Below are 27,579 nucleotides of genomic sequence, written 5' to 3'. Positions count from 1 at the left end.
CAGCATAATCAAAGACCCCACTCACCCAGGACATTCTCTCTTCTCTCCTCTTCCATTGGGTAGAAGATACAAGAGTCTGAGGGCACGTACCACCAGACTCAAGGACAGCTTCCATCCCACGGTGATAAGACTATTGAACGGTTCCCTCATACAATGAGATGATCTCACAATCTACTTTGTTATGACCTTGCACCTTATTGAACTGCACTTTTGCTGTAGCTGTGACACTTTACCCTGTACTGTTATTGTTTTTACCTGTGCTACCTCAATGCACTCTGTACTAACTCATTGTAACGGCACTGTGTAATGAATTGACCTGTACGATCGGTATGCAAGACAAGTTTTTCACTGTACCTTAGTACAAGTGACAATAATAAACCAATACCAATATCTTTGGTCACCGGGAACTCCCTCATCCAACTCGAGAGTATGACCACATGGACTGCAGTGCTTCAACCAGGTGGCAACATCACCACCTTTACAATGGACAGGCAACAAATTCTGGTCTTGCCAACAGTGCCCACACCCCAATTTCTGTACACACCATCCGTTCTAAAGCAACTGAATGCCAGAACAGACACAAAGGCCCAAATGACTCACTTCTACTCCCATGTTCTTGCACTTCCCAGGGACATCCCACATCAGTAATTATTCACCATACTACTAAGGGTGCAATTTTGCTTGCAATGAAGCGTTTGGACAAAACACAAAAGTGGGTGAGAACACAGTTAACCATCGGCTATTACACCCTTTTACGATCAGTCAGACTAACACCTCCAGCCTATTCCCTCAATCCCGCCTGAAATTCTATGTCCAGCTGGAATCAGAAAACAATGCAGCATGGGGTTGAAATGTCCAATACCAGAGGGCATTCATTTAAAGTGAGAGGGGGTAGGTTCAAAGGAGATGTGCGGGGCAAGTTTTTGTTTACACAGAGAGCGGTGGGTGCCTGGAACGTGCTGCCAGGGGTGGTGGTGGAGGCAGATACAATAGAGGCGTTCAAGAGGCTTTTAGATAGGCACATGGATGCGCAGAGAATGGAGGGACATAGATGTGCAGGCAGAAGTGATTAGTTTAGTCAGGCGTCTAATTAGTTTGGCACACCATTGTGGGCCAAAGGGCCTGTTCCTGTGCTGTACTGTTCTATGTTCACAGAGGAAGGGAATTTGGCCCATTGTGTACATGCTATCTCTTTGAAAGACCACTGCAATGAATCCCTGCCGTTTCTCCAGGACCCGGTGTAGATGGGAAAGTAAAGGGATAAGTAAGGATGAATAGCACAGAAGATTCATTTTTTTTTAACGAATAAAGACAGTGATGGTACATACAGACAGACATTTAGTCAGTCAGCAGTCAGTCCTGCAGGACGGTAGATGGGGAGGACAACAGAAACTACCTTCTTGACCCTCTGAAGCAAAGATTCAGAAAGAGTCAGGTGCCCACTGGAACACAATTAAAATAAGGAGTGTGGTGGGAACTCATCCCATGATGGTGAGTAACCAGGATTGAGATTGTGCAGCGCCCCTGTGTTTATAACAAACGTAGCAGAGACCACCATGGACCCCTTGGGAGGGAAGTAGAAGTGGGACACAATCAATATGTTCCTGGTGCAGCCCTCAATCCCACCAGGATAGGATGTTCCAGTCCTACAGTACAGGACCCCCTGGCCCTAATAGAGGTAGAGGCTACAAGGCACAGTGTGATAATGAAGTGATGTCAGCAACGACCTCTATCCAAACTATCTTTTCAGATAATATGTCTCTGATTATGTACAAAATTTCCACCCTCCTTACAATGGACTGCCTCCTCCCCCTTGCAGGTGTAAGATCAATCAATCAGTCTATTGGCCCGGAGAACGGATGGCATGAGTAATTTTCTTCACCACAATATCCTGCAGTTCTCATTGAATCTATCCTCACCGTCCTTTCAGGCAGCCTGCTCCAGGTTACAGGTGTCGGGACATCATGCTACAGCTGTACAAGACGTTGGAGAGAGCGCACTTGGAGCATTGTGTGTAGTTCTGGTTGCTCAGCTATCAGAAGGACGTCATTAAACTGGAAAGGGTGCAGAAAAGGTTCATGAGCATGTTACTGGGACTGGAGGGCTTGTGTTATAAGGAGAGGCTCGATAGGCGGGGACTGTTTTCCCTGGAGTGTAGAAGGCTGAGGTGTGACCTTGTAGAGGTTTATAAAATCATGAGGGGTGTAGATAAGGTCTTTTTCCCCAGGTAGGGGAGTCTAAAACTAGAGGGCATAGGTTTTGGTGAGAGGTGAAATATTTAAAGGGGACCTGAGGGGCAAATTTGTCACACAGAGGGTAGTGGGTATATGGAACGAGCTACCATTGGAAGTAGTTGAGGCAGGTACAACATTTAAGAGACATTTGGATGGGTACACGGATAGCAAAGGTTTAGAAGGAAATGGGCCAGGGTTAATCCAAAAATTTGCAGTAAAACTCTCAATAATCTGACACCTTTGGGATCTTAGTGGTGCCAGACCATAGATTACCTAGAGGAAAGCATCCTATCCGGATGCATCACAGCTTGCTTTGGAAACTGCTCTGCCCATGACCGCGAGAAACTGCAGAGAGTTGTGGACACAGCTCAGCACTTCATGGAAACCAGCCTCCCCTCCATGGACTCTGTCTACCCTTCCCGCTGCCTAGGTAAAGCAGCTGACATAATCAAAGACCCCACGCACCCCGGACATTCTCTCTCCTCCCGCCTCCCACTGGGCAGGAGATACAAAAGCCTGAAAGCATGTACCACCAGGCTCAAGGACAGCTTCTATCCTGCTGTTATAAGACTGTTGAATGGTTCCCTTGTATGTTAAGATGGACTCTTGACCTCACAATCTACCTCATCATAGCCTTATACCTTATTGTCTGCCTGCACTGCACTTTCTCTTTAACTGTAACACTTCATTTTGCAGTCTGTTATTGTTTTTACCTTGTACTATCTCAGTGCACGGCTGTAATGAAATGATCCGTATGGACAGTATGCAAGACAAGTTTTTCACTGTACCTTGGTACACGTGACAATAATAAACCAATTTACTAGATTCTCCTCCTATTAATTCCCAAACACACTTTTCTTTCACTTTCAATAGATATTCCAGTGAATTAAAGATAGCGGGAAATGTACAATCACTTCCAACCACGGCCCAGTCCACAAATCTATCATCTTTCCTGCTCCCTAGCGTTCCGGTCTCCTACCCAAATCCTGGTCGCACACCCGGCTTGCACTCTGGACCTCCTGGCTCACATTCCAAACTAAGGAGCGAGCCAGATGCCAGACTATCGGGATCTCCGAACAATTGGATGCCAGGTTATCGGGGTGTTACTGTACCTGGTTGTGCAGCACACAAACAGGGTATTTGGCTCAACTGGTCCCCATCTTATTAGTGCCCCGCATAAATAAGCCTTCACCTCAGACCACCGGCACCTTGTTCCATTCCTTTCTCCCTTCTATTCATTCACATCCCCTTTCAACACCTCTACCACCACCACACTCTGGTCCCATATTCCAGCCACCTTCTGAGTGGAGGTTTCTTCTGAAGTACTGACTGGAGCTTTCAGTGAGCACCTTCTTAAGGCACTTGGTTTCAGTATCCCTCAGTGAAACTGTCTTCTCTGCCTACCCCCCAAATCCTTTCATAATCTTAAGACTTTTATCAAACCTCAACCTTTTAGTCATACTCATAGAGTCACACAGCACGGAAACAGGGCTTCCGGCCCAACTGGTCCATGCCGACCAAGATTCCCATTTGCCCACAGTTGGCCGTATCCCTCTAAACTTTTCCTATCCACGTACCTGTCCTAGTACCTTTTAAATGTTGTTAGTGTACCTGTCTCAACCACTTCCTCTGGCAGCTTGTTCCACATACTGACCACCCTCTGGGCGAAAAGGTTGCCCCTCAGGTTCCTATTAAATCTCTCCCCCCTCACCTTAAATCTCTTCTCTAGAGGTGTCCGCCAGCATGATTCATAAAAGGCTAGCCCGGAGACAGTGCAGGTAGAGTAAAACTCCGTTAGTTGGGCACAGCTCGGGACTGGCGGTGATGGATTGACTGGTTTTCGGGAGTATCAGATGTTCCTACTAACATCCTGGCATAGTTTTAATGTATTTACCATATTACTGTGTAAAATCTAAATAAAAAGTTTCCAGTGAACACAGTTAAGCATAAAGGAAGCATGATGGCTGGGGCCCCGGTGAATTTAGAGGGGTCACAGGAACCAGGGCCCCGGTGTTTAAAGGAAGCACGTCAACTATCATCCGGTGTACCAGATGCTAAACCAATGGGATTTCCGAATAGTTGGATCACAGATTATCGGAGATCTACTGTAATTAGGAAAACTAACAATGTTACTGCTTACTGCCGGGGGGATTGAGTGCCAGAACTGAGGCTTCACACCCCAGGGGGAAAGATTGAATGGACTGTTTTTCCTCTGAGCACCCAGCCTCCAGATTCCCTTCTTCTGCTGCAAGTGCCCTTCCATTACCCTCCTCCAAACTGCCCCATGCCCATCCTCCTTGCCTCCCCTGAGATTTTCTCATTTAGTCCTGGATTGATTTACATATAACATCATAGAACAGGAAAAGACCCATAATGTCTGTGCTGAACACAATGCCAAATTAAACTAAACCTATCTGCCTGCACGTGGTCTATAATCCCTCATGTACCTGTCTGAATGTCTTTCAAATTCCACTATCGTATCTGCTTCCACCACCTCCTCTGGCAATGTGTTCCAAGCACCTACCACTCTCTGTGTAAGAAAACTTACCTGCACTTTCCTTTAAACTTTCCCCCTCTCACCTTAAATACATATGGTATTTGACAATTCTACCGGGGGAAAAGACTGACTCTCTACTCTATCTATGCCTCTCATAATTTTAAAGGCTTCTATCAGGACGCCTCTCAGCCTCCAACGCTCCAGAGTAAACAATCCAAGTTTTACAATCTCCCCTTGCAGGTAATACTCTCCAATCCAGGCAGCATCCTGGTGAACCCCTTCTGCACCCTCTCCAAAGACTCCACATCCTTCCTGTAATGGGGCGACCAGAGTTTGTACACAATACTCCAAATGTAGCCTAATCAAGGTTTTATACAGCTCCAACATGAATTCCTGACTCATATACTCCACGGCCTTACTGATGAAGGCAAGCAAGCCGTATGCCTTCTTTACCACCCTATCCACTTATTTGCCACTTTCAGGGAGCTATGAACTTGGACCCAGAGACTCCTGGACTTCTTGTTCAGTCAAGCTCCTCTGACACACCTTTGGGCATTTTTGCCACCTTAAAGGAGCTGTCTAAGTGGAAGGTCTTCTTGTGTCCTCTGTTTAAGGGCCAATAACACAAAAACAGGCCCTTCAGCCCACCAAGTCCGTGCTAACCATCAAGCACCCATCTACACTATTCCAACAGCAATCCCACTTTTTTTATTCTCCCCACATTTCCCTCAACTCCCCCCAGATTCTACCACTCTCCTACACAATTTACAGCAGCCAATTAACCAACCATCCCACACGTCTTTGGGATGTGGGAGGAAACTGGAGCACCCGGAAGGAACCCATGTGGTCGCAGGGAGAACGTGTAAAGTCTACACACAGCATTAGGCATCAGGTCGGATTGAAGGTAAAAGAAGTTTCTTGTTTGTGCGGTTAACTGATAAACTGAAACAATGACAGCACATGATAGATGGTAATTTCATATTAAAAGGGACTAAGATGAATCATGTTGACTGTTAAAAATTAGTGTAAGTCTTGTTCTTAAAGGGTGGCACATCCCTCCCCACCATCGGTGGTATCTACAGAGGCATTGCCTTAAGAAGGCAACGTCCATCATCAAAGATCCCCCACCATCCAGGCTGTGCCATCTTCTCGCAGCTCCCATTGGGCAGGAGGTACAGAAGCCTGAAGTCCCACACCACCAGGTTCAGGAACAGCTACTTCCCTTCATTTGGTTCTTGAACCAACCAGCACAACCCTAATCACCATTACAGTTTAGCAACACGGTGACCACACTGATCATTTTGCACTAAAATGGACTTTTTTTTGTTCTAATTATGTGTTTTACTTGTAAAAATTATGTATAATTCATGTTTAATTTATATTTTTCTTGTGAATGCTGCTGCAAGTAAGTTTTTCATTGCACCTGTGCACACCTGTACTTTTACAGATGACAATGAACCCGACTTTGACTTTTTCCCCTGACTGATTTTGATGGGAGAGCATCAGTGATCAGAACCTCAGGACGTGTGTAATGCAAGTTGATGACTCCAATATTAACTTCAGCAAGGTACATCAAGGCAGCCAAGACTCTTCACATCAGGTTCACAATGGTAATTTCAAAATAGAATAAATTACTTTACACCACAAATGGAAGGTAACCACATCCGTGGCAATAATTCAACCACACTGCAGCTAGTCACATTCTTCCATTTTAAAGCTGCCATGATTTGATGGGTCTGCTCGAATCTTGAAGCCATGGCTCTGAGAGAAGCAGGAAAGATAAAGATGCCAGAGTGAAGTAGTTTGTTCCAACAAGCAGCAGACTCACAAGTCATACAGCCTTTCAACTGATCATCGAGTACCTGTCTATACTAACTCCCGTTGACCAGCAGTCGGTCTATGCCTTGGCAATTTAAGCTTCCAGCTAGATACTTATTAAATGTTGTGAGAATACCTGACTCCATCACCCTCTCAGGTAGTGCGTTCCAGATTCCAACCACGTTCTGGTGAAAAAGCTCTTCCTCCATAAGACCGTAAGACATAGGGGCAGAATTAGGCCATTCGGCCCATCAAGTCTGCCTCGCCATTCAATCGTGGCTGTTTTATTATTCCTTCCCAACCCCATCCTCCTGCGTTCTCCCCAGCACCTTTGACGCCCTTACTAATCAAGAACCTATCAACCTCCGCTTTCAATACACCCAATGACTTGGCCTCCACAGCCGTCTGTGGCAATGAATTCCACAGATTTACCACCCACTGGTTGAAGAAATTCCTCCTCATCTCAGTTCTAAAGGGACATCTCTTTATTCTGAGGCTGTGCTCTCTGGTCTGACACTCTCCCACTACGGGAAACATCCTCTCCACATCCACTCTATCCAGGCCTTTCAATATTGTTTACTTGGATTTTCAGAAGGCCTTTGACACACAAGGCCGCTAAACAAGATAGGAGCCCACGGTATTAAAGGAAAGGTGTGAGCATGGATAGAAGATTGGCTGACTGGCAGAAGGCAAAGAGTGGGAATAAAGGGGACCTTTTCTGGTTGGCTGCTAGTGACTAGTGGTGTTCCTCAGGGGTCAGTGTTACTTGGATTTTCAGAAGGCCTTTGACACACAAGGCCGCTAAACAAGATAGGAGCCCACGGTATTAAAGGAAAGGTGTGAGCATGGATAGAAGATTGGCTGACTGGCAGAAGGCAAAGAGTGGGAATAAAGGGGACCTTTTCTGGTTGGCTGCTAGTGACTAGTGGTGTTCCTCAGGGGTCAGTGTTGAGTCTGCTACTTTTCACATAGAGGACCCAACACCATTTGATCTGATTCCTCAGATCCCCTCTAAACCTTTTACCCCTTATCCTCAGCCCTTAAGTCTTGGATAACTCTGCTATAGGGAAATGTTTCCTGCTATTTCACCTTATCATGCCCCCTCATAATCACCATTAGGTCCCCCTCAACCTCCTCTGCTCCAAGGGAAACAGACCCAGTCTCTCCTCCTAACAATCGCTCCACCCCAGGCAACATCTTGATGATTCTCTCCTGCACCCTCTCCAGCACAATCACTCCCTTCGCCCAGTGTGGCGACTAGAATTGAGACTCCCCAATATTGGTAATTGAACACAACAGTCAGTGAGGTCCCTGTGCCAGGATATTTGCTTGTCGGCGTTTATGCCTGTGAGATGGTACACTCTGAAGATCACAGGATAAAGTTTAGGGGAGGATAAACAAAGTACAGGTGGAAAGGTGTGAATCCTGTAAGCAAGATGATGTTATGGTTATGAGGGGGAGCGCAACAAAGGTAGAAAGTGCCATTACAGTGAGGAGGGAGAGAGATGGCAAGGGTCGTGAGGGAGAGTGTAAAGAAAGTGGGGGGGGACAGCGAGGGAAGGAAAAATGGGAAATACACTACTGGAGAGTTTCAGTTACTAGGAGAGGCTGGGACTTTTTTCCCCTGGGGCAGAGGAGGCTGCAGACAGAACTTTATAAATTCATGCGGGGCATAGATGAGGTGAACGGTCACAAGTCTTTTCCCCGGGCTAGAGAAGTCCAGAACTGGAGGGCATGGGTTTAAGGTGAGAGGGGAGAGATTTAAAAGGAACCCGAGGGACAAGTTTTTCCACACAAGAGGGGTGGTGGGTCTATGGAATGAGCTGCCAGAGGAAGTGGTTGAAGCAGGTACAACTACATTTAAAAGACAATTGGATGGGTACATGGATAGGAAAGGTTCAGAAGGACATGGACTAAACACAGGGAAATGGGACCAGCTCGGTGGGGCAATTCGACAAGTTGGGCCAAAGGGTGTGTTTTGCGTGCTGTGTAACTCTGTGACTCAACTCTCTCCTTCCTTACACTTGGCCAACACTAACTCTGCTTTTGAAGTTTGTACTGTAGGCAGTAGTCAGTTTACATATAGCATGCTCCCAAAATATAACAATTTGATCATCACCAGTTCTTCTGCCTTTCAGCGATGTTGGTTAGGAATAAGTATCAGACAGGACACAAAGAACACACAGCAGTACAGCACAGCAACAGGCCCTTCGGCCCACCATGTCTGTACCTAACATGATGCCAATTTAAACTAAGTCTCTTCTGCCTGCACATCTCTATCCTCCATTCCCTGCATCTTCATGTGTCTATCTAAAAGCCTCTCAAACGTCACTATCGTATCCCCTGGCACCACATTCCTACCTCTTTCTCAGGCACCTCACTGAACCAACAGTATGTGGACCATTCCTGGTAGTTCACTCTGCTACCTCGGCATGGTTCTTTCTCACACACAGGAGGTTCAAATGGTTAGAAGTTGGTGCCTTTCACGTCGGACAACGTCCCACCCTGCTGCCTCAGGGGAGGGAGGCAATAACTGAGGGATGAGGGAGAAGATGGAAGGAAAGTCTTTGACAGCCCTCTGCAAAATGGTAGTTGGAGCAGAGAGACTTGTGAACTGATTTCCAAGATTCCTGATGGCTATGCCACTGGGGATGGGAAGAGGGGCATTATGGAACAGCGGGGAGAACTCCCTTGCTCTTCAAATGGCAGCTATGGCATCTTTAACTTCTACCGGATGCGGCAAGTGGCCCCTTTCATTTAATGCCTCATGTATAAAGACAACACCCCAGGCAATGCAGAATTAAGGGAGGGGGCAGTGACAGAGTTGCAATTTTTCAGAATCAGAATTATCATCACTGACATATGACATGAAATTTGTTTTGCAGTACAGTGCAAAGACATAAAAATCTATAGATGACAAAAATAAATAAATAGTGCAAAGAAAAGGAACAACAAGGTAGTATTCATGGACCGTTCAGAAATCTGATGGCAGAGGGAAAGAAGCTGTTCCTGAATCGTTGAGTGTGGGTCTTCAGGCTCCTGTACCACTTCCCCGATGGTGGTAACGAGAAGAGGGCATGTCCCGGGTGGTGAGGGTCCGCAGTGATGGATGCCGCCTTCTTGAGGCACTGCCTCTTGAAGACGTCCTCGACGGTGGGGAGGGTTGTGCCCGTGATGGAGCTGGCTGAGTCCACAACCTTCTGCAGCCTCTTGCGATCCTGTGCATTGGAGCCTCCGTACCAGATAGGGATGCAACCAGTCAGAATGCTCTCCACCGTACATCAGTAGAAATTTCTCTTTGGTGACATACCGAATCTTCTCAAGCTGCTGGCGTGCCTTCCTTGTGATTGCATCAATGTGTTGGGCCTAAGATAGACCCTCTGAGATGTTGACACCCAGGAGCTTGAAGCTGCTCCCCCTTTCCACCGCTGACCCCTCAGTGAGGAATGGTGTGCGTTCTCCCGACTTCCCCTTCCTGAAGTCCTGAAGTCACGCCAGCCTGGATGAGACGATGAAATCTCTGGAGTTCGAACTTGGAGCACGGGATGGCACCACTGTGCCAGCTGCCACCAATGCAGCCATCTCATTTATTAAATTTTGCAAAGGGCTTGGGGAGGAGGTTCTTGGTATTTCCCCTAAACGTGACAACCATTGTGTGGCTTTGTTGGAATCATTTGATGAAAGACCACTAGTTCAGAAATTAATGTCACCAACCCTTGCGTTCATATTAAAAACACGGGATCTGTGTCGCCATTTTCTCATACCTCAAACATTATTTTAACACTTTTAGCTTGAAGGCATCCAAGCGTGCTGCGGTTGTGGTTCAGTCAGGCTCACTGCCTGTGACAGTTTTCTAGAGTAAAAATCATATCATGCTTTCAGTGGGGAAGTGTCACTGAACAGAAGGATCTGCTTAAAAGATCAATGATTATTTATAGATTGTCTGTCAATATGGTTGGTGAGTTCTCAAAGTAGAACCCAGTTAAAAGCAGACTGAGTGGGAAGAGCTAGGCGTACATGAATTTGGCCACTAGTTATTGTATTTTGAAAGCTCAAAACGGTATTTGCAAGCGGAATTATTGTGGTGTAATGGGTCATTCACTCTGCTGTGCTCGAGTGCTATGCCAGGCACGGACTATTTCCACTTCTACATTCTTCCCAAGGGGCCTTGGTTGTCTCACACAGTTACAGAGTAATAAATACTACACGAAACAGGCCCTTCAGCCCACCGAGTCTGTGCCAGTCATCAAACACCCGTTTTCTATTGATGTGCGGTGGAGAGCCTTCTGACTGGTTGTATCACAGCCTGGTACGAAGGCTCCAATGCACAGGAGCGCAAGAGGCTGTACAGAGGAGGTACAGAAGCCTGAAGTCCCACATCACCAGGTTCAGGAACAGCTGCTTCCCTTCAACCATTCGGTTCTTGAACCGACCAGCACAACCCTAATCACTACCTCAGTATAGCAACACTGTGACCACTTTGATCACTTTGCACTAAAATGGACTTGTATTTTTTTGTCTTAATTGTGTCCTTGTAAAAATTGTTTAATTTGTGCTTTACTTGTGAATGCTGCTTATCTGATGCTCTGTGCCTGTGATGTTGCAAGTAAGTTTTTCATTGCACCTGTGCACACATGGACTCGCGCATCTGACAATAAGCTCGACTTTGACTGCAGAGGGTTGTAGACTCAGCCAGCTCCATAACAGGCACAACGCTCCCCACCATTGAGGATACCTTCAAGCAGCGGTGCCTCAAGAAGGCGGCATCCATCGCTAAGGACTGTCACTACCCGGGACATGCCCTCTTCTCGTTACCAGCATCGGGGAGGTGGTACAGGAGCCTGAAGACCCACACTCAACGATTCAGAAACAGCTTCTACCCCTCCGCCATCAGATTTCTGAATGGTCCATGAACCCTACCTCGTTATTCCTTTTTTTGCACTATTTATTTATTTTTTGTAATTTATAGAAATGTTATGCCTTTGCAATGTACTGCTGCCACAAAACAACACATTTCATGTCACCTATGTCAGTGATAATAAATTTGATTCTGATCTCATTTCATTCTCCCCATCAACGCCCCTAGCTATACACTCGGGGCAATTTACAGTGGCCAATTAACCTCCTGACCTGCACGTCATTGGGATGTGGGAGGAAACCGGAGCACCTGGGGGAAACCCACATGGTCACAGGGAGAACGGGAAAACACACACACCCACAGACAGCGCCAGAGGTCGGGATTGATCCTGGGTCGCTGGGGTTGTGAGGCAGTCACTGTGACACCTACAAATGGTGCTGCTCAATAGGTTTTTGTTTGGCGAGGGACAGGGAGCAAAGGTAGGCAAAAAGGAGTAGAGGTTCAGTTCAGCTGTGATCTGAGTGGTGGAAGGGATGAAGGGCCTCGTTTCTGTTGCCCAATAAGCTGTGATTCAAGACCCTGAAGGGGAGCAGCAGGCTCTCAAGATAGCATAACCGTCTACCGCAAACTGTCTGTGATGCATTTGTTAAAAACATGGGGTCCTGCACAACCTCAGTCCTAATTATTTACTGTCGTGGGGCGAGCTCGGACCATACTCTTGGTTCCAAGCTCTATTCAAGTGCCATAAATGTCTATAGAGAGTTATAAAGTTATATGTCACAGAAACAGGCCCTTCGGCCCAACTCGTCCCTGCCCACCAAGTTGCCTAGCTAAAGCTAGTCCTGTTGGCCTGTGCTTGGCCCATATCCCTCTTAGCCTTTCCTATCGATGTGCCTATCCAAATGTCTTTTAAGACAATTGCACCTGCCTTTACCACTTCCTCTGGCAGATCCTTCCATACACCTACTGCCCCCTGTGTGAAAAACTTGCCCTGAGATCCCCTTTAAATCTTTCCTCTCTCATCTTAAACCCACACCCTCTAGTTTTAGACTCCCCTACCCTGGGAAAAAGACTGTGGCCATCTATGTCCCTCATGATTTTATAAACCACCATAAGGAAACCCCTCAGCCTCCTATGCCCCGGGGGAAAAAGCCCCAGCCATTTTGCTTTAAGGGTGCAGCTTTTAAGAATACTGGCAGCTCGCACGGACAACTGACCATTTGTTTTAACAAGATTTTTTAATTCATTGATGAGGCAAACAAAGCCCTGATAGAGTTTTAATTGAAGGACAGATTCCCCTATTCCCACCCACCAACTCCTCTCCCTAACTTGAGGGATATAACTTCCACAGTGCTGGAATTGCTATGATGTATTGAGCATCTAAAGCACGCATCTTCATTTTCACTGGTGGCTGGGAAATCGAAACATAAAGTATGAAGGATTTACTGCTTTGCAATGCCATGAAAGATTCTGGGAACCAAGGAAAGATCCACAGTACCAGCTTCCCAGGAACACTGCTCAATTTAGTACAAGAACGTTTTTTTATATTGCAATTGGTGCATTTCCTGTAAAGATTAATCATCAACCTATTGCAAATGGAAAACAAAACAAAAATGCATTTCAAATTTTTGCATTAGAACCATAGAACACTACAGCACAGAAAACAGGCCATTTGGCCCTTCTGGTCTGTGCTGAAACTTTATTCCGCTAGTCCCATTGACCTGCACCCAGTCCATAACCCTCCAGACCGCTCCCGTCCATGTATCTATCCAATTTATTCTTAAAACTCAAGAGTGAGCCCACATTTACCACATCAGATGGCAGCCCGTTACACACTCCCACCACTCTGTGAAGAAGTTCCCCCTAATGTTTCCCCTAAACCTTTCCCCCTTTCACCCTAAAGCCATGTCCTCTTGTACTTATCTCTCCTAATCTAGGTGGAAAGAGCCTACTCACATTTACTCTGTCTATACCCCTCATAATTTTATAAACCTCTATCAAATCTCCCCTCATTCTTCTACGCTCTAAGGAATAAAGTCCTAACCTGTTCAATCTTTCCTTGTAACTCAACTCCTGAAGACCCGGCAACATTCTAGTAAATCTCCTCTGCACTCTTTCAATCTTACTGATATCCTTCCTATAGTTAGGTGACCAGAACTGTGCACAATACTCCAAATTTGGCCTCACCAATGTCTTATACAACCTCAACTACACTCAGTACTTCTATTTACGAATGCCAGGATGCCAAAACCCTTCATACAAGAACAAAAGAAACAAAGGCAGGATAGGGCACTCAGCCCCTTCAAGTCTGCTCTGCCATTCAATATGACCATGGCTGCTCTGATCCAAGCTTCAAGTCCACTTTATTGCCTGTTCTCTGTCACTCTCAACTTACAAACCAAAAAAATATGTCCACTTCAGCCTTGAACATACTCAGGGGTTAGAGAGTTCCACAGATTCACCACCCTGAGCACAATTTCCTCCTCACCTCTGTATGAAATGAGTGTACCCTTGTTTTGAAACTAAGCCCACTAGTTCCACAGTAAGAGAAATCTAAAAAAGAACTGCAGATGCTGGAAATCTGAAATAAAAACAGAAAATGCTGGAAACGTTCAGGCAGCATCTACACAAAGAGAAACAGTTGTGATCTATCACTAAGGACCCTCACCACCCAGTACATGCCCTCTTCTCGTTACTACCATCGGGGAGGAGGTACAGGAGCCTGAAGACCCACACTTAATGATTCAGGAACAGCTTCTTCCCCTCTGCCATCAGATTTTCGAATGGTCCATGAACACTACCTCATTATTCCTTTTTTATTGCACTACTTATTTACTTTGTAATTTATAGAAATTTTCATGTCTTTGCACTGTACTGCTGCTGCAAAACAACAAATTTCACGTCATACAAGTCAGTGATAATAAACCTGATTCTGATTCTGAGACAGCTCTTTGGGTCCTGGACTATTCAAAAGAACTGGGAAAGAAAAAGAGAGAGAGAGAGAGAGTGAGAGAGAGAGAAAGAGAGAAAATGTATTTGTTTTCATTGACAGAGAAGATGGGGAGGAATGGGTCGAACAAAAGAAATATCTCTGATGGGGCAAGACAAAATATAATGCGGGTAGTCACAGGCACATTATGCTTCTTTGTGTAACATGTTGTAAATAGTGCTCAGTATGCCAGATAGTACGAAAAGAATAAGAAAAACTAAGCCAAGACAATGACAGGCAGAGCAGGCCAATTCTGAAAGAGAAATTCAACATTCTAGGCAGAAGACTTTTCTGAACTCATATGGCCATACAGCACGGAAACAGGCCCTTCAGCCCAACTCATCCATGCCGACCAAGCTGTCCACCTGAGCTAGTCCCATTTGCCTGTGTTTGGCCCATGTCCCTCGAAACCTTTCCTATCCATGTAACTGTCTAAATGTTGTAATCATACCTACCCCAACCACTTCATCTGGCAGCTCGTTCCATATACCCACCACCCTCTGTGTGAAAAACCTGCCCCTCAGGTCCCTTTTAAATCTTTCCCCTCTCACCTTAGACTGATGCCCTCTAGTTTTAGACTCCTCTATCTTGGAAAAAAGGCTGTGACCATCCTCCTTATCTACACCCCTCATACAAGGTCTCCTCTATACCTCTATGAGGTCACCCCTCAGCATCCTATGCTCGAGGGAAAAAAGTCCCAGCTCCTCCTTATACCTCAAGCCCTCCAGTGCCGGTAGCATCCTCATGAATCTTTTCTGTACCCTTTCCAGCTTAATGATATCCTTTCTATAGCTGGGTGACCAGACAATAGTCCTCTACCAAAGAAGATAATGCTGCTAGAGTGTCAGCAAAGAATATTAAAGATTCTGGGTGGGATTAACATTGGGACGAAGTACTAGAAGGGGTGCCTCCCCTCCATCAATCAGCTGATGGGATGTATCCCAGGCCTCAAAGTGCTGTGGGTCTGACCATGATCTTCCAAACATCTTAAGATTCAGGAGTTATGCCCGAGGACTTGAAATTGACCCTTTTTTTTTCAAAGAAAGGGTGCAACGATAAACCCAGTAGCTGCAGACTAGTCAGTTTAACCTTGGTGAGGAGGGGCATGTTAGTCATAGAGACATACAGGACAGAAACAGGCCACTGAGTCCATACTGATCAGCAAGCACCCATTTCCACTAATCCTACATTAAGTCCTATTTTATCCTCCACACATTCTCATCAACTCCCCTCAGATTCTGCCACTCTGATGCATTCTTAGGGTAATTTACAGTGGCTACTTAACCAACCAACCCATGTCGTTGGGATATGGAGGAAATCAGAGCACTCGGAGGAAACCCAAGTGGTCACCAGGGAGAACGTGCAAACTCCACATGGACAGCAGCCGAGGTCAGGACTGAGCCCGGGTCTGTGTCGCTGCGAGGCAGCGGGTCTACCAGCTCTACAAGTTCTGGATACAATAAATCTGGGCAGAATTAGCAGATACTTGGGAAAATGTGGATTAGAGGAACCCAGAATGGATTTGTTAAAGGAAAATTGTGGCACTAACTCACTTGATGGATTCTTTTCATGAGGCAACAGGGAGGGTCAATGAGGTAAATACAGACGATGTGGTATATATGGACTTCCAAAAGGAACTTGATATAATCATTAAGATTGGATAACATGGAATAAAAGAGGCTGTATGGCTAATTTATCACACAGAGGGTGGTGGTTATCTGGAGCGAGCTGCCAGAGGAGGTGGTAGAGGCAGATACAGTTATAACGTTTAAAAGGCATTTGGAAGGGTACTTGTATAGGAAAGGCATGGAAGGTTATGGGCCTAATGCAGGCAAATGGGAGTTGCATAGAGAGGCATCACGGTCAGCATGGACGAGGTGGGCTGAAATGGCCTGTTTTAACATAGAACAGTACAGCACAATACAGGCCCTTCAGCCCACAATGTTGTGCTGACCTTTAAACCTCGCGTAAGACTATCTAACCCCTTCGTCCCACATATCCCATTTTAAATTCCTCCATATGCTTATCTAGTAATCTCTTGAATTTGACCAATGTACCTGCCTCCACCACCTCCCCAGGCAGCGCATTCCATGCCCCAACCACTCTCCGGGTAAAAAACCTTCCTCTGATATCTCCCTTGAACTTCCCACCCATTACTTTAAAGCTATGCCCTCTTGTATTGAGCATTGGTGCCCTGGGAAAGAGGCATTGGCTGTCCACTCTATCTATTCCTCTCAATATTTTGTACACCTCTATCATGTCTCCTCTCATCCTCCTTCTCTCCAAAGAGAAAAGCCCTAGCTCTCTTAGTCTCTCCTCATAATGTATACTCTCTAAACCAGGCAGTATCCTGGTAAATCTCCTCTGCACCCTTTCCAATGCTTCCACATCCTTCCTATAATGAGGTGACCAGAACTGGACACAGTACTCTAAGTGCGGTCTCACCAGAGTTTTGTAGAGCTGCATCATTACCTCGCGGCTCTTAAACTCGATCCCTCAACTCATGAAAGCTAACATTCCATAAGCTTTCTTAACTACCCTATCCACCTGTGAGGCAACTTTCAGGGATCTGTGGATAAATATTTGTGATGCACACAATTGACCAAGGAACAGAAAGCAAGAGTACTGGGAGGAGGAGTATTACTACTCATATTAGTGGTAGTGAAAGGCCGTATTTTTGTTAGACTGGAGGGAAGTGTGCAGTGGATCCCCCAGGTACAAAGATTATTGCTTTGCTCAATATATATTAATGACGTATATGTACAGGGCAGCATCTTCACATTTGTAGATGACAGCTGGAGGTATAGAGGACTGCAAGGAGGATACCAATGGACTTCAAAGAGATATATAGTCATGCTGAAAAGATGGGCCTAGGTGGGAAGAATGGAAAGAGGTAATACAAACCAGAGCGGCCAATCAACAAAGAGTAGGAGAACAAGAGAGAATTTCAGTCATGTGCATACTTCGTTGAATATGTTGAGAAAGTGTTTAAAAAGCATAAGGCATCTTAGACCATATGGCAATAAGATATAGGAGCAGAATTAGGCCATTCAGCCCATCGAGTCTGCTCTGCCATTCAATCATGGCTGAGTTTTTTTCAACCCCATTCTCTTGCCTTCTCCCCCTTACCAATCAAGAACCTATCAGTCTCTGCCTTAAATACACCCAATGACTTGGCCTCCACTGCCCTCTGTGCCAATCAATTCCACAGATTCACCGCTCTCTGGCTGAAGAAATTCCTCCTCATCTCAGTTCTGAATTTCTGAGGCTGTGCCCTTGGATCCCGGACTCTCCCTCTGATGGAAACATCCTCTCCATGTCCACTCTAACCAGATCTTGATTCTTATAAAAAGAGGCAAAGAGGACATAGGTAGGAAAGTCATGATGAACACTCATAAAACATTGGTTCAACCACAACACTGGTTCTGGGTGCCACACTTTAGTAAAAGACTGTGAAGAAATTTACTGGAAAGAACTGTGGTGACATGGATCAACTGGAAAAGCTTGGATTGCTCTCCCTGGAACAAAGAAGGTCGAGAAAGGAATCTGACACATTGTGAAGAGTAGATACAGAGAAGCTGTTCCCTCTAGCAGTAGCGTCAAGAGTCAGAGGACATAAAGTAAAGATAATTGAAGTGGTTAAGATTGGAATGCGCTGTTGGGGTAGTGAAGGAGGCAGATTTAATTGTGATCTTCAAATGGGGACAGGAGAAGCAAGTGAATGGTAAATAAATTGCAGGGTTATGAGGTCAAAGTCAACGTCGAGTTTATTGTCATCTGCACAAGTACTTGCATGCACAGATGCAATGAAAAACTTACTTGCAGCAGCATCACAAGCACGTAACATCAGATATGCAGCATTCACAAGAAAAACATGAATTAAACACAAATTATACACGATGAGGTGAGACCAAATGGATTGCTCTTGCAATAGTGCCAGCACAGACAAGATGGACCAAATGGCCTCCTGGCAACGGAGTGTTCCTGTGATGTGCGAACTCCTCACCACCTTCATTATCCTGGCACCTGGGTTTCAAAATCCCAAGTCTGATGTCACCCAGTCACCACCACAAACGTAGAGGCATTTAATCCAGTTCCTCTCCCAACCTCAGGACATTCCAAGGGGCTTTACAACGATGAAGCGTTTAGCTTTTTGGAAGTCAGAACTGTAGGAAGCACTGCTGCCAATCGTCAAGTTCCCATAAACAACTATCTCACAGAGTCTGAGTCATCGAGTCACAGACCACGGAAACAGGCCCTTCAGCCCACTGAGTCTGTGCCAACCGTTAAGCACCCAGTTCCACTAAACCAATACTCATATCATTTCATTCTCCCCACATTCCCACCAACTGACCCCAGATCCTATCAGCCACATACGCACTGGGCGGGGGGGGGGGGGGGCGCAACTTTAGCATGGCCGATCAACCACTAGCCTGCACATCACTGGGATGTGGGAGGAAATCAGAACACCCGGGGAAACCCAAGCAGTCACAGGGAAAACGTGCAAACTCCACACAGATGGGACGATTTTGTTTTTTTTAAACTCAAGGATAGTTAAGATCAGGAATGCAAAGCCTGAAAGGATGTGGAGGCAAATAGATTCACAGCATTTAATAAATATTTAGATGAGCACTTGAAGCACCAAGACGCATACGAGTGCGGGGAAATGGGATTAGTATAGAAGGGTACTTGATGGTTGGCCTGGAACCAGTGGGCTTAAAAGTTAGTTTCTGCGCTGTATGGCTCTCTGAATGATGTACTAAGTACCTTGTTAAAGAGCCACACTGCAAATAGGGAAACCATATTATAAGCAACCTTTACACTGCACCTCTCATTTTAACAGACTGATACCATACAGCTTCCGATACCACACCTCACTGACAGAAACCAGATCAAAACGCCCGCTCCCTTTAACACTTTTTAAATACAGCCAGCACAGAGAATACCGACTCTTGCATTCAAGTTCGAATAATGTAGGAAGGGACATTCATATAGCATCTTTCACAGAGAAATACATCACTAAGGGGCTGTTAGCAAAATAAAGCCTTAAGAGGAAAGGTGGCCAATGAATGGTCAAAGAGCGAGGTTTTAGGGACCTCCTAAGGGCAGGGAGCAGGATGGAGAAGTTTAGGGAGGGAATTCCAGGCACTCCCTCCACAGGAGAAGCATTGGAAATCAGGAAATGAACAAAAGGCTGGAATTGGAGGCATACAATAATGTTAGAGGGTTGGATGAAGTTATGGAGAAAAGGTTGGGGAGAAAAGGAAGGGATTTGAAACCAGGAGCTAGGAGTTAACTAGCTCCTTAAAAATCAAGGAGCTAGTTAACTGAGAGAACATGAAGGTCAACGAGAGAGTCCCAAGCACTTCAACCAGACAGGTTATGCAACGTACTCGGGGAAACACTGTGCACAATTCCACTGCCCCTATGCTGGTTTATTAAAGGCTTGGGTTCAAATCCATTGTCAGTGCTGCATCAATTGCTCCGGCTTGCTGGCAAGACTGGCGGGGTAGGAGACGAGGCCACTTCTCAGCGTCGGTTTGCTGGAAAGCTGTGCAGTCAGACATGGGCGCTAAACCAAGTCCCCAACTGCCCTTTTGTGTGATCATGGAAGATCTCACCGTCACTATCTGAAGTTCTTCTTGGTGTCCTGAGGTGAACATTTATTCCTTAATCATTTGCCACCAAAAATAAAGGGACAGATCATTTATTGCTGCTGCTTTGGGAACTTTGCTGGGCACAAATTCCCTGCTGTGTTATCTACATTCCAGGAGAGACTTCAGTTCAAACATACTGGATGGATTGCAAAATGCATTGGGACGTCCCAAAGTGTTTGATTGCACATCACCTGTGACAGTCAAGCTTCCCACTACTGACTCAGTTGTCCTGGAGGAGATGCTGGTGAGGGTGGCAAGGTCAGAACCGGCCTCGACAGTCCAAAACGAACTATTAAAAGGTGGCTTAGAGTCTGCTAGAGGAACGCCTGATGAAGGGTTTCGACCCAAAACGTCAACAATTCCTTCCCCCACACAGATGCTGCTCGACCCGCCGAGTTCCCCCAGCAGACTGCTTGTAGCTCCTGATTCCAGCATCTGCAGTCTCTTGTGTCTCCTATTAAGGGTGGCTCTTTGGATGAAGTACTGGCGGCTGCCTGCAAGTCAGCATTCTGACCATTGTACATTTCATAGAATCATAGAACAGTACAGCACAATACAGGCCCTTTGGCCCACAATGTCGTGCCAACCTCTAAACCTTGCCTAAAAACTATCTAAACCCTTCCCCCCACATATCCCTCTATTTTAAATTCCTCCATATGCTTATCTAGTAATCTCTTGAATTTGACCAATGTACCTGCCTCCACCACTGCCCCAGGCAGCACATTCCATGCCCCAACCACTCTCTGGGTAAAAAACCTTCCTCTGATATCTCCCTTGAACTTCCCACCTATTACTTTAAAGCCATGCCATCTTGTATTGAGCATTGGTGCCCTGGGAAAGAGGCGCTGGCTGTCCACTCTACCTATTCCTCTTAATATTTTGTACACCTCTATCATGTCTCCTCTCATCCTCCTCCTCTCCAAAGAGTAAACACTAGCTCCCTTAGTCTCTCCTCATAATGCATACTCTCTAAACCAGGCAGCATCCTGGTAAATCTCCTCTGCACCCTTTCCAACACTTCCAAAGCCTTCCTATAATGAGGCGACCAGAACTGGACATAGTATTTTCTGCTGAAAATCTCTCATCAAGATCAAATCCAATACGGCAGGGAGGTCAGAAATGCAAATCCACGGCAAGCTTTTGTCACGCAGGAAGGTGCGTGTTTGATTCTTAAAAACTTGAACTTATAAAGCACACAATCAGGAAAGCAATTCTGAGCTATTATAGTACTTTGGAGGAAGTCAGATAGGAAACACAACAGACTCTTTCAACACAATAACATCCCATAGACTGCAATTTGATGATGATCAAATGATCTGATTTGGATAAATATTAGCCTCAGGACCCTGGGGAGAATCCTCCAGCTCTTATTCCCATAGAGACTACAAGATTTTACTTCTACCCACAAGGTAGAAGAATCAGGGCTTTACAGCACTGAAACAGGCCCTTCAGCCCATCGAGTCCGTGCCAGCCATCAGGCACCCAGTTACACTAACCCCATTTCATTCACTCCATATTCCCATCAACCCCCCGCCCCCCCCCACCCCAGCTTCTACCATTCACCTACACACTAGGGACAATTTACAGTGGGCCAACTCACACATCTTTGGTAATATGGAGCACCTTGGTCACAGGGAGAATGTGCAAACTCCACAGTGGCAGCACCAGAGGTCAGGATTGAACTGGGGGGTCGCTGGAGTTGTGAGGCAGCTGCTCTACGAGCTGTGCCACTGTGCCCCACAGAAGGCTCCTCAGCTTCACATTACGTTAAGTAGTGCAACTCTCATTCGGCACCAACACTGAGAACATAGCTAGGACTTTGCACTCGGATCTCAAGATGAACCCTGAACCCCTGACCTTCTGGTTCAGGAAGCAGGAACACTGCTCTACACCGACAACCAGCTCCTTCGAAAGCAGCGGTGCATACAGGACATGGTTGCATCTGACGGGTTGCACCTGACTGGTTGCACCACAGCCTGGTACGGAGGCTCCAATGCATAGGATCACAAGAGGCTGCAGAGCACTGTAGACTCAGCCAGCTCCATCACGGGCACAACCCTCCCCGCCATTTGAAGAGACGGTGCCTCAAGAACGCAGCATCCATCACTGAGGACCCTCACCACCCGGGACATGCCCTCTTCTCGTTACTATCATCGGGGAGGAGGTACAGGAGCCTGAAGACCCACACTCAATGATTCAGGAACAGCTTCTTCCCCTCCGCCATCAGATTCCTGAACGGTCCATGAACCCATGAACACTATATCGTTATTCCTTTTTTAAGTGCACTATCTATTTATTTCTGTAATTTTAGTCTTTCTACTGTACTCCTGATGCAAAACAACAAATTTCATGTCATCTAAGTCAGTGATAATAAATCTGATTCTGGGTGGTTATGAGGGTGAGCTGCCCTGCTGGTGGAACACATTCCCTGGTCAAACTACTGAGCCATGCTTCCTCAGGCTACTGTCATACATCCTGATCTACCCGGCCACCAAGTAAGCAAGGGGCAGCCGTTCGAAACCAGTGGCCCCTAGTTCCCCGCCCAAGATCTGACAGGAAGCACACCACGCAACATGTGCGGGAACGGGGTTCAAACCCTGGCAGTGGAGAGCAGAAATAACAGGCCAAAATTGCAATCAAGGTACCATCTAAAGAAAAAATAAGCAGCGAAAAAGAAATTAGAGAAACCAAGAGAAAGTGAAAATTCATATAAGAAAGGTTTTGAGACTGAAAAGAACTACAGTAATCCAGAAAGCCACAGGAGAAGTAGAATGTCGGTACTTTTTCTTTTGATCATGATTTCTACTCCGAGCTTACAAATCAGTAACTGTTCTTGGTCCAGGCTGAGGATAGAAAAATATATCATACTCATTTCTATTTTGCACTCCACTCCTTTCAATATTTTTGTTCTTAAACATATAGACAAATCACTTTGTGATCCGTTTAATCCCATTTCTCCCCCTACTCTTACCCCAACATGTTAAACTGGTTCAAATAATATTCCTCTCTTTCTCCTCAGCTGCACGTCCATAGAACCATACAGCACAAAACAGGCCCTTCGGCCCACCATGTTGTGCCGTCCGATCCAAGTCAGTTAAAAGCAACATCACCTGACCACACTATATGGGATCTTGCGCTGTTATGCTTATTACAGCATTTGATTGCAATTTTATTTTGGTTGGTTTCTGTGGTAAAGATCAAGTATTAAAACTGCTACACTGGAAAATGACTTGGTAAACCCTAATCCAATTGTTGATCACTTTGTGGGAGGTCATTCGGGCCCTCAAATCTGTTCTACCATTTAATGATAAACCAATTTTTAAAGATGCACAATAGAATTCCTATCCGGATGCATCACAGCTTGGTACGGCAACTGCTCTGCTCAGGACTGCAAGAAATCGCAGAGTTGTTGACACAGCCCAGTTCATCACGCAAACCAGCCTCCCCTCCAATGCCTCCGTCTACACTTTCCGTTGCCTTGGGGAAAGCAGCCAACATAATCAAGGACCCCTGCCACCCCGGCCATTCTCTCTTCTCCCCTCCCTTGATGGGCAGAAGATATAAAAGCTTGAGAGCATGTACCACCAGGCTCAAGGACGGCTTCTATCCCACTGTCTAACGTAGGGACATGTTCGGCACAGCTTTGTGGGCTGAAGGGCCTGGTTTTCCATGTTTCTATGTTATCAGACTCTTGAACAGACCTCTGAATACGCTAAAAGATGAATTCGATCTCTCAATCTACCTCATCGTGGCCCTTGCACTTAATTTGTCTACCTGCACTGCACTTTCTGTGACTGTAACACTACAAACTGCATTCTGCTTTTTTTAACCACTGCGATGTACTTACGTGTAGTATGATCTGTCTGGATGGCACGCAAACAAGAGCTTTTCACTGTATCTTGGTCCATGTGACAATAATAAAGCAATTCCAATCTGTGATCTAACTCGACATACCCACCTCTTCCCCATAACCTTTAATAACTTTTAAACACAGAAATGATCTCAGGATTTGGAATTAACAGTTGGCTTCTTAAGTGACAATCAAAAATTGGTCCAAAATTCATCTTTGGTGGGTCTCTGCCTTGAGTATGCACACCGTCTTGTTACTCTGGCTGCCTTTACAGGGCATCATGCATTATATAAAGAACGCTGAGGCCTCAAAGGCTGTGCAGGAGAGACGTATGGAGAACCAAGGCCAGAGTAATGTGGAGCAATTGGACGAACCACTCAGAGCCGAGAAGACTTAAAAGCTCGTCTTCAACACTATGTGATAAAATAAATAAGGAGAAGCTTCCATGCTTTCACAGATTGAAGGAGCAGGAATCAGTGATTTAGGATGAAGATAAAAGAACCAGCGATGATATAGGGAAACTTCTTTGCAATAAAAACAGAAAATGCTGGGACAACGGCAGGTTAGGCAGCATCTGTGGAATGAGAAACGGTTAACATCTGGGACCCTTCTTCAGAACTGAGAAGGTTTACATATCAAACCCAGGTTTAGACTGCATGCACATTGTTGTGTTCTGACAGGCTGCTCAGCAAGTAGAAACTTTTTTTTCCTGAGAGGAGGGAGTTTGGAGGGAAGGGCAATATCTTTGCAGAAGGAATAATATAAAACTAAGCCAAGAGCAGCCTCAGCCAAGGCAAAATGCAAAAGTTTAGTCATCCTTCCCAGCACAGGAAGGACCAGTTAATGGGACCAAGGTCTTAGCCAGTTATAAATGCACCATATACAGTGCTGATCTACTGTGCCCAGTACTCTGCAGATAATTAGGTAGTTTATCCTGCCAGAACTGGTCACTGAGGGGCTGGGCCCTTGTAACAGCCTCTCAAACACTTCACAGGGCACTTTTGAAGAGGAAACTTAAGTGACGTTGACACATTGTAAAAGAATATATTGAACAAATGGTACAATCAATGGAGACAAAACCATGTCCTGATTATATTTACTGTATACATTATGAATATACTTTGAGAAATATAGTTAGTCTGGGAAGAGACGTAGAGGTATTTATCGAGGTTCATCCTCAACAGCTACATTACACGAAACTCTGTGCTCAGGGACAACACAGAGGTAGATATCAACTGCTGCTGGGAAACCATCAACGCAGGGAAAGACATCGACCGGTATGCCCATAGCACACGGGGCTTCCAGAGATTGAGTGTTGTCCCTGATTGACTGCTTCAAACTGGCACACTCTAAGGTCCAGGACTATCGGCCAAGAACAAGGAAGTGATTGTGGACTTCAGGAAGGGGAAGTTGGGAAAACACACACCAGTCTTCATTGAAGGGTCAGCGGTGGAAAGGGTGAGCAGCTTGAAGTTCCTGGGCACCAACATCTCAGAGGATCTGTCCTGGGCCCAACACATTGATGCAATCACGAAGAAGGCACGCCAGCGGCTCTACTTCATTAGGAGTTTGAGGAGATTTGGTCTGTCACCAAAGACTCTTGCAAATTTCTATACATGTATGGTGAAGAGCATTCTGACTGGTGTGGAGGCTCTGATACACGGGATCGTAAGAGGCTGCAGAAGGTTGTGGACACAGCCAGCTCCATCACAGGCACAACCCTCCCCACCATCGAGGACATCTTCAAGAGGCGGTCCCTCAAGAAGGTGGACCCTCACCACCCGGGACATGCCCTCTTCTTGTTACTACCATCGGGGAGGAGGTACAGGAGCCTGAAGACCCACACTCAACGTTTTAGGAACAGTTTCTTCCTCTCTGCCACCTCATTATTCCTTTTGTTTGCACTACTTATAGTAATTTTATATCTTTGCACTGTACTGCTGCTGTAAAACAACAAATTTCATGTCATAAGACAGTGATAATAAATCTGATTCTGATTTGCTGAGGATGTGCTGAAGCTGGCTGCTGGTTGTTTACCAGGAAGGGCTACACTTTTGGGGGAAAAAAATGAGGATGCTGGAAATCTACAGTAAAAAAAACAGAAAATGTTAGAAATACTCAGTTCCAATGATGGGTCTTCAACTGAAAGCGGTAATTCTGCTTCTCTTCCCACAGATGGCCTGACCTGCTGAGTATTTACAGCTTTTTCTGTTTTTATTTTACCACATTTTTGGGACCTCCTGTCATTGCACAGTTGAAGTCTGTATTAAAATCCCACTTGCTCAGAGTTTGTATCTGAAAGATGTGCTGATGTTAATAACAGAAGTAACTTGCAATGTTATGTATGAATTTTTGGGTTTGCCTGCCTGAGGTAGTCAGGATGTAGTGGGAAGCCTTACAATCCATAGAACAGAACAGTCCAGCATAGGAACAGGCCCTTCGGCCCACCATGTCTATGCTGACCACGATGCCAAATTAAACTAAATCCCTTCTGCCTGCAAATGATCCCTATCCCTCCATTCCCTGCACATCCATGTGTCTATCTGACAGCCTCTTAAACACCTGCTTCCACCACCACTCCTGACAGTGCATTCCAGGCACCCACCACCCCACCCTCTGGGTAAAGAAAAAATACTTGCCCCGCTCATCTCCTTTAAACTTTCCCCCTCTCACTTTAAGAGCATGCCTTCTCGTATTTGAAAATTCAAGCAAGAGGAATGCTGCACAGACGAGGATTGTACTCCTTCAAAAGGTTAAGGAGTGATCTAATTGAAGGGCTTTAGACGATCAAAGGATGTGACAGGGAATATATGAGCAAAAATTAGCCAAAGTTGCTCCAAATAATACATATTTAGTTGTATATTGCCTGAACACTTAACTAATACCAAAAACAAGACAAGAATATATCACAAAAGGATTAGATCCATGTAGTACCATGGTATTAGGATTAGGACCACGGTAGTATAGCGGTTAGCGTAACACGATTGCAGCGCCAGCAACCTGGGTTCAATTCGGCCGCTATCTGTAAGGAGTTTGTACATTCTCCCCGTGACGGCGTGGGTTTCCTCTGGGTGCTCCGGTTTCTTCCCACATTCCAAAGACGTACGGGTTAGGAAGTTGTGGCTGTGCTATGTTGGCGCCAGAAGCGTGGCGACACTTGCGGGCTGCCCCCAGAACACTCTACGCAGAAGATGCATTTCACTGTGTGTTTCGATGTACATGTGGCTAATAAAGAAATCCATTAAGATCCTCCATTAAGATAGTATCCTGTGACATAGTGGCCTTTCTCCATACGTAGTATGTCCTGAAGCACATACTAAGTATGGAGAAAGGCCACTATGTCAGGATACTATCTAATCCTGAAGCACATACTCCTGAAGAGTACTAGTTCTAACACTGTCATTTACAGCTCCTTCAACGAGAGGATTAACAGGTTTCAGGCAGGTTTCAACCTCTTTGGCCGATTTTGTGCAATTGATATACGTCTCGGTGTGCCCCTGGGGGGAGCACAGCACCCTGCGTTACCGAGTTGTTACGGATGAGCCATCAGCTCACTCACACCACAGCCTCGAGGGAAACTTGCCATCTTCCTTGGGTGGGTGCTGCAGTCTGGAACTTAAAAAATTAAGACTGAAATTGGCAGATCTTTGATGGAAGAAAGAAGTTTATAAAGGGA

At 45.7% G+C, this 27,579-nt stretch overlaps 1 protein-coding gene across 9 annotated transcripts in view; it reads right to left on the bottom strand.

The window, feature by feature from the left end:
• Nucleotides 1-27,579, bottom strand: part of LOC127587505 (zinc finger and BTB domain-containing protein 7B-like) — a 444,483-nt gene that overhangs the window by 331,710 nt on the left and 85,194 nt on the right. Inside the window, exon 1 of one of the 9 annotated variants that reach the window (XM_052045891.1) lies at nt 1,920-1,989. The exons of the other annotated variants lie outside the window; for them this stretch is intronic. The gene's annotated coding sequence lies outside the window, so the exon portion shown is untranslated. Of the gene's footprint in view, nt 1-1,919; nt 1,990-27,579 lie in introns of those variants that run through there. 9 annotated transcript variants of the gene reach the window in all.

The sequence above is a fragment of the Pristis pectinata genome, chromosome 40 (assembly GCF_009764475.1).
Source record: "Pristis pectinata isolate sPriPec2 chromosome 40, sPriPec2.1.pri, whole genome shotgun sequence".
Classification (NCBI taxonomy): Eukaryota; Metazoa; Chordata; class Chondrichthyes; order Rhinopristiformes; family Pristidae; genus Pristis; species Pristis pectinata.
This window is presented reverse-complemented; position numbering and strand designations above follow the sequence as displayed.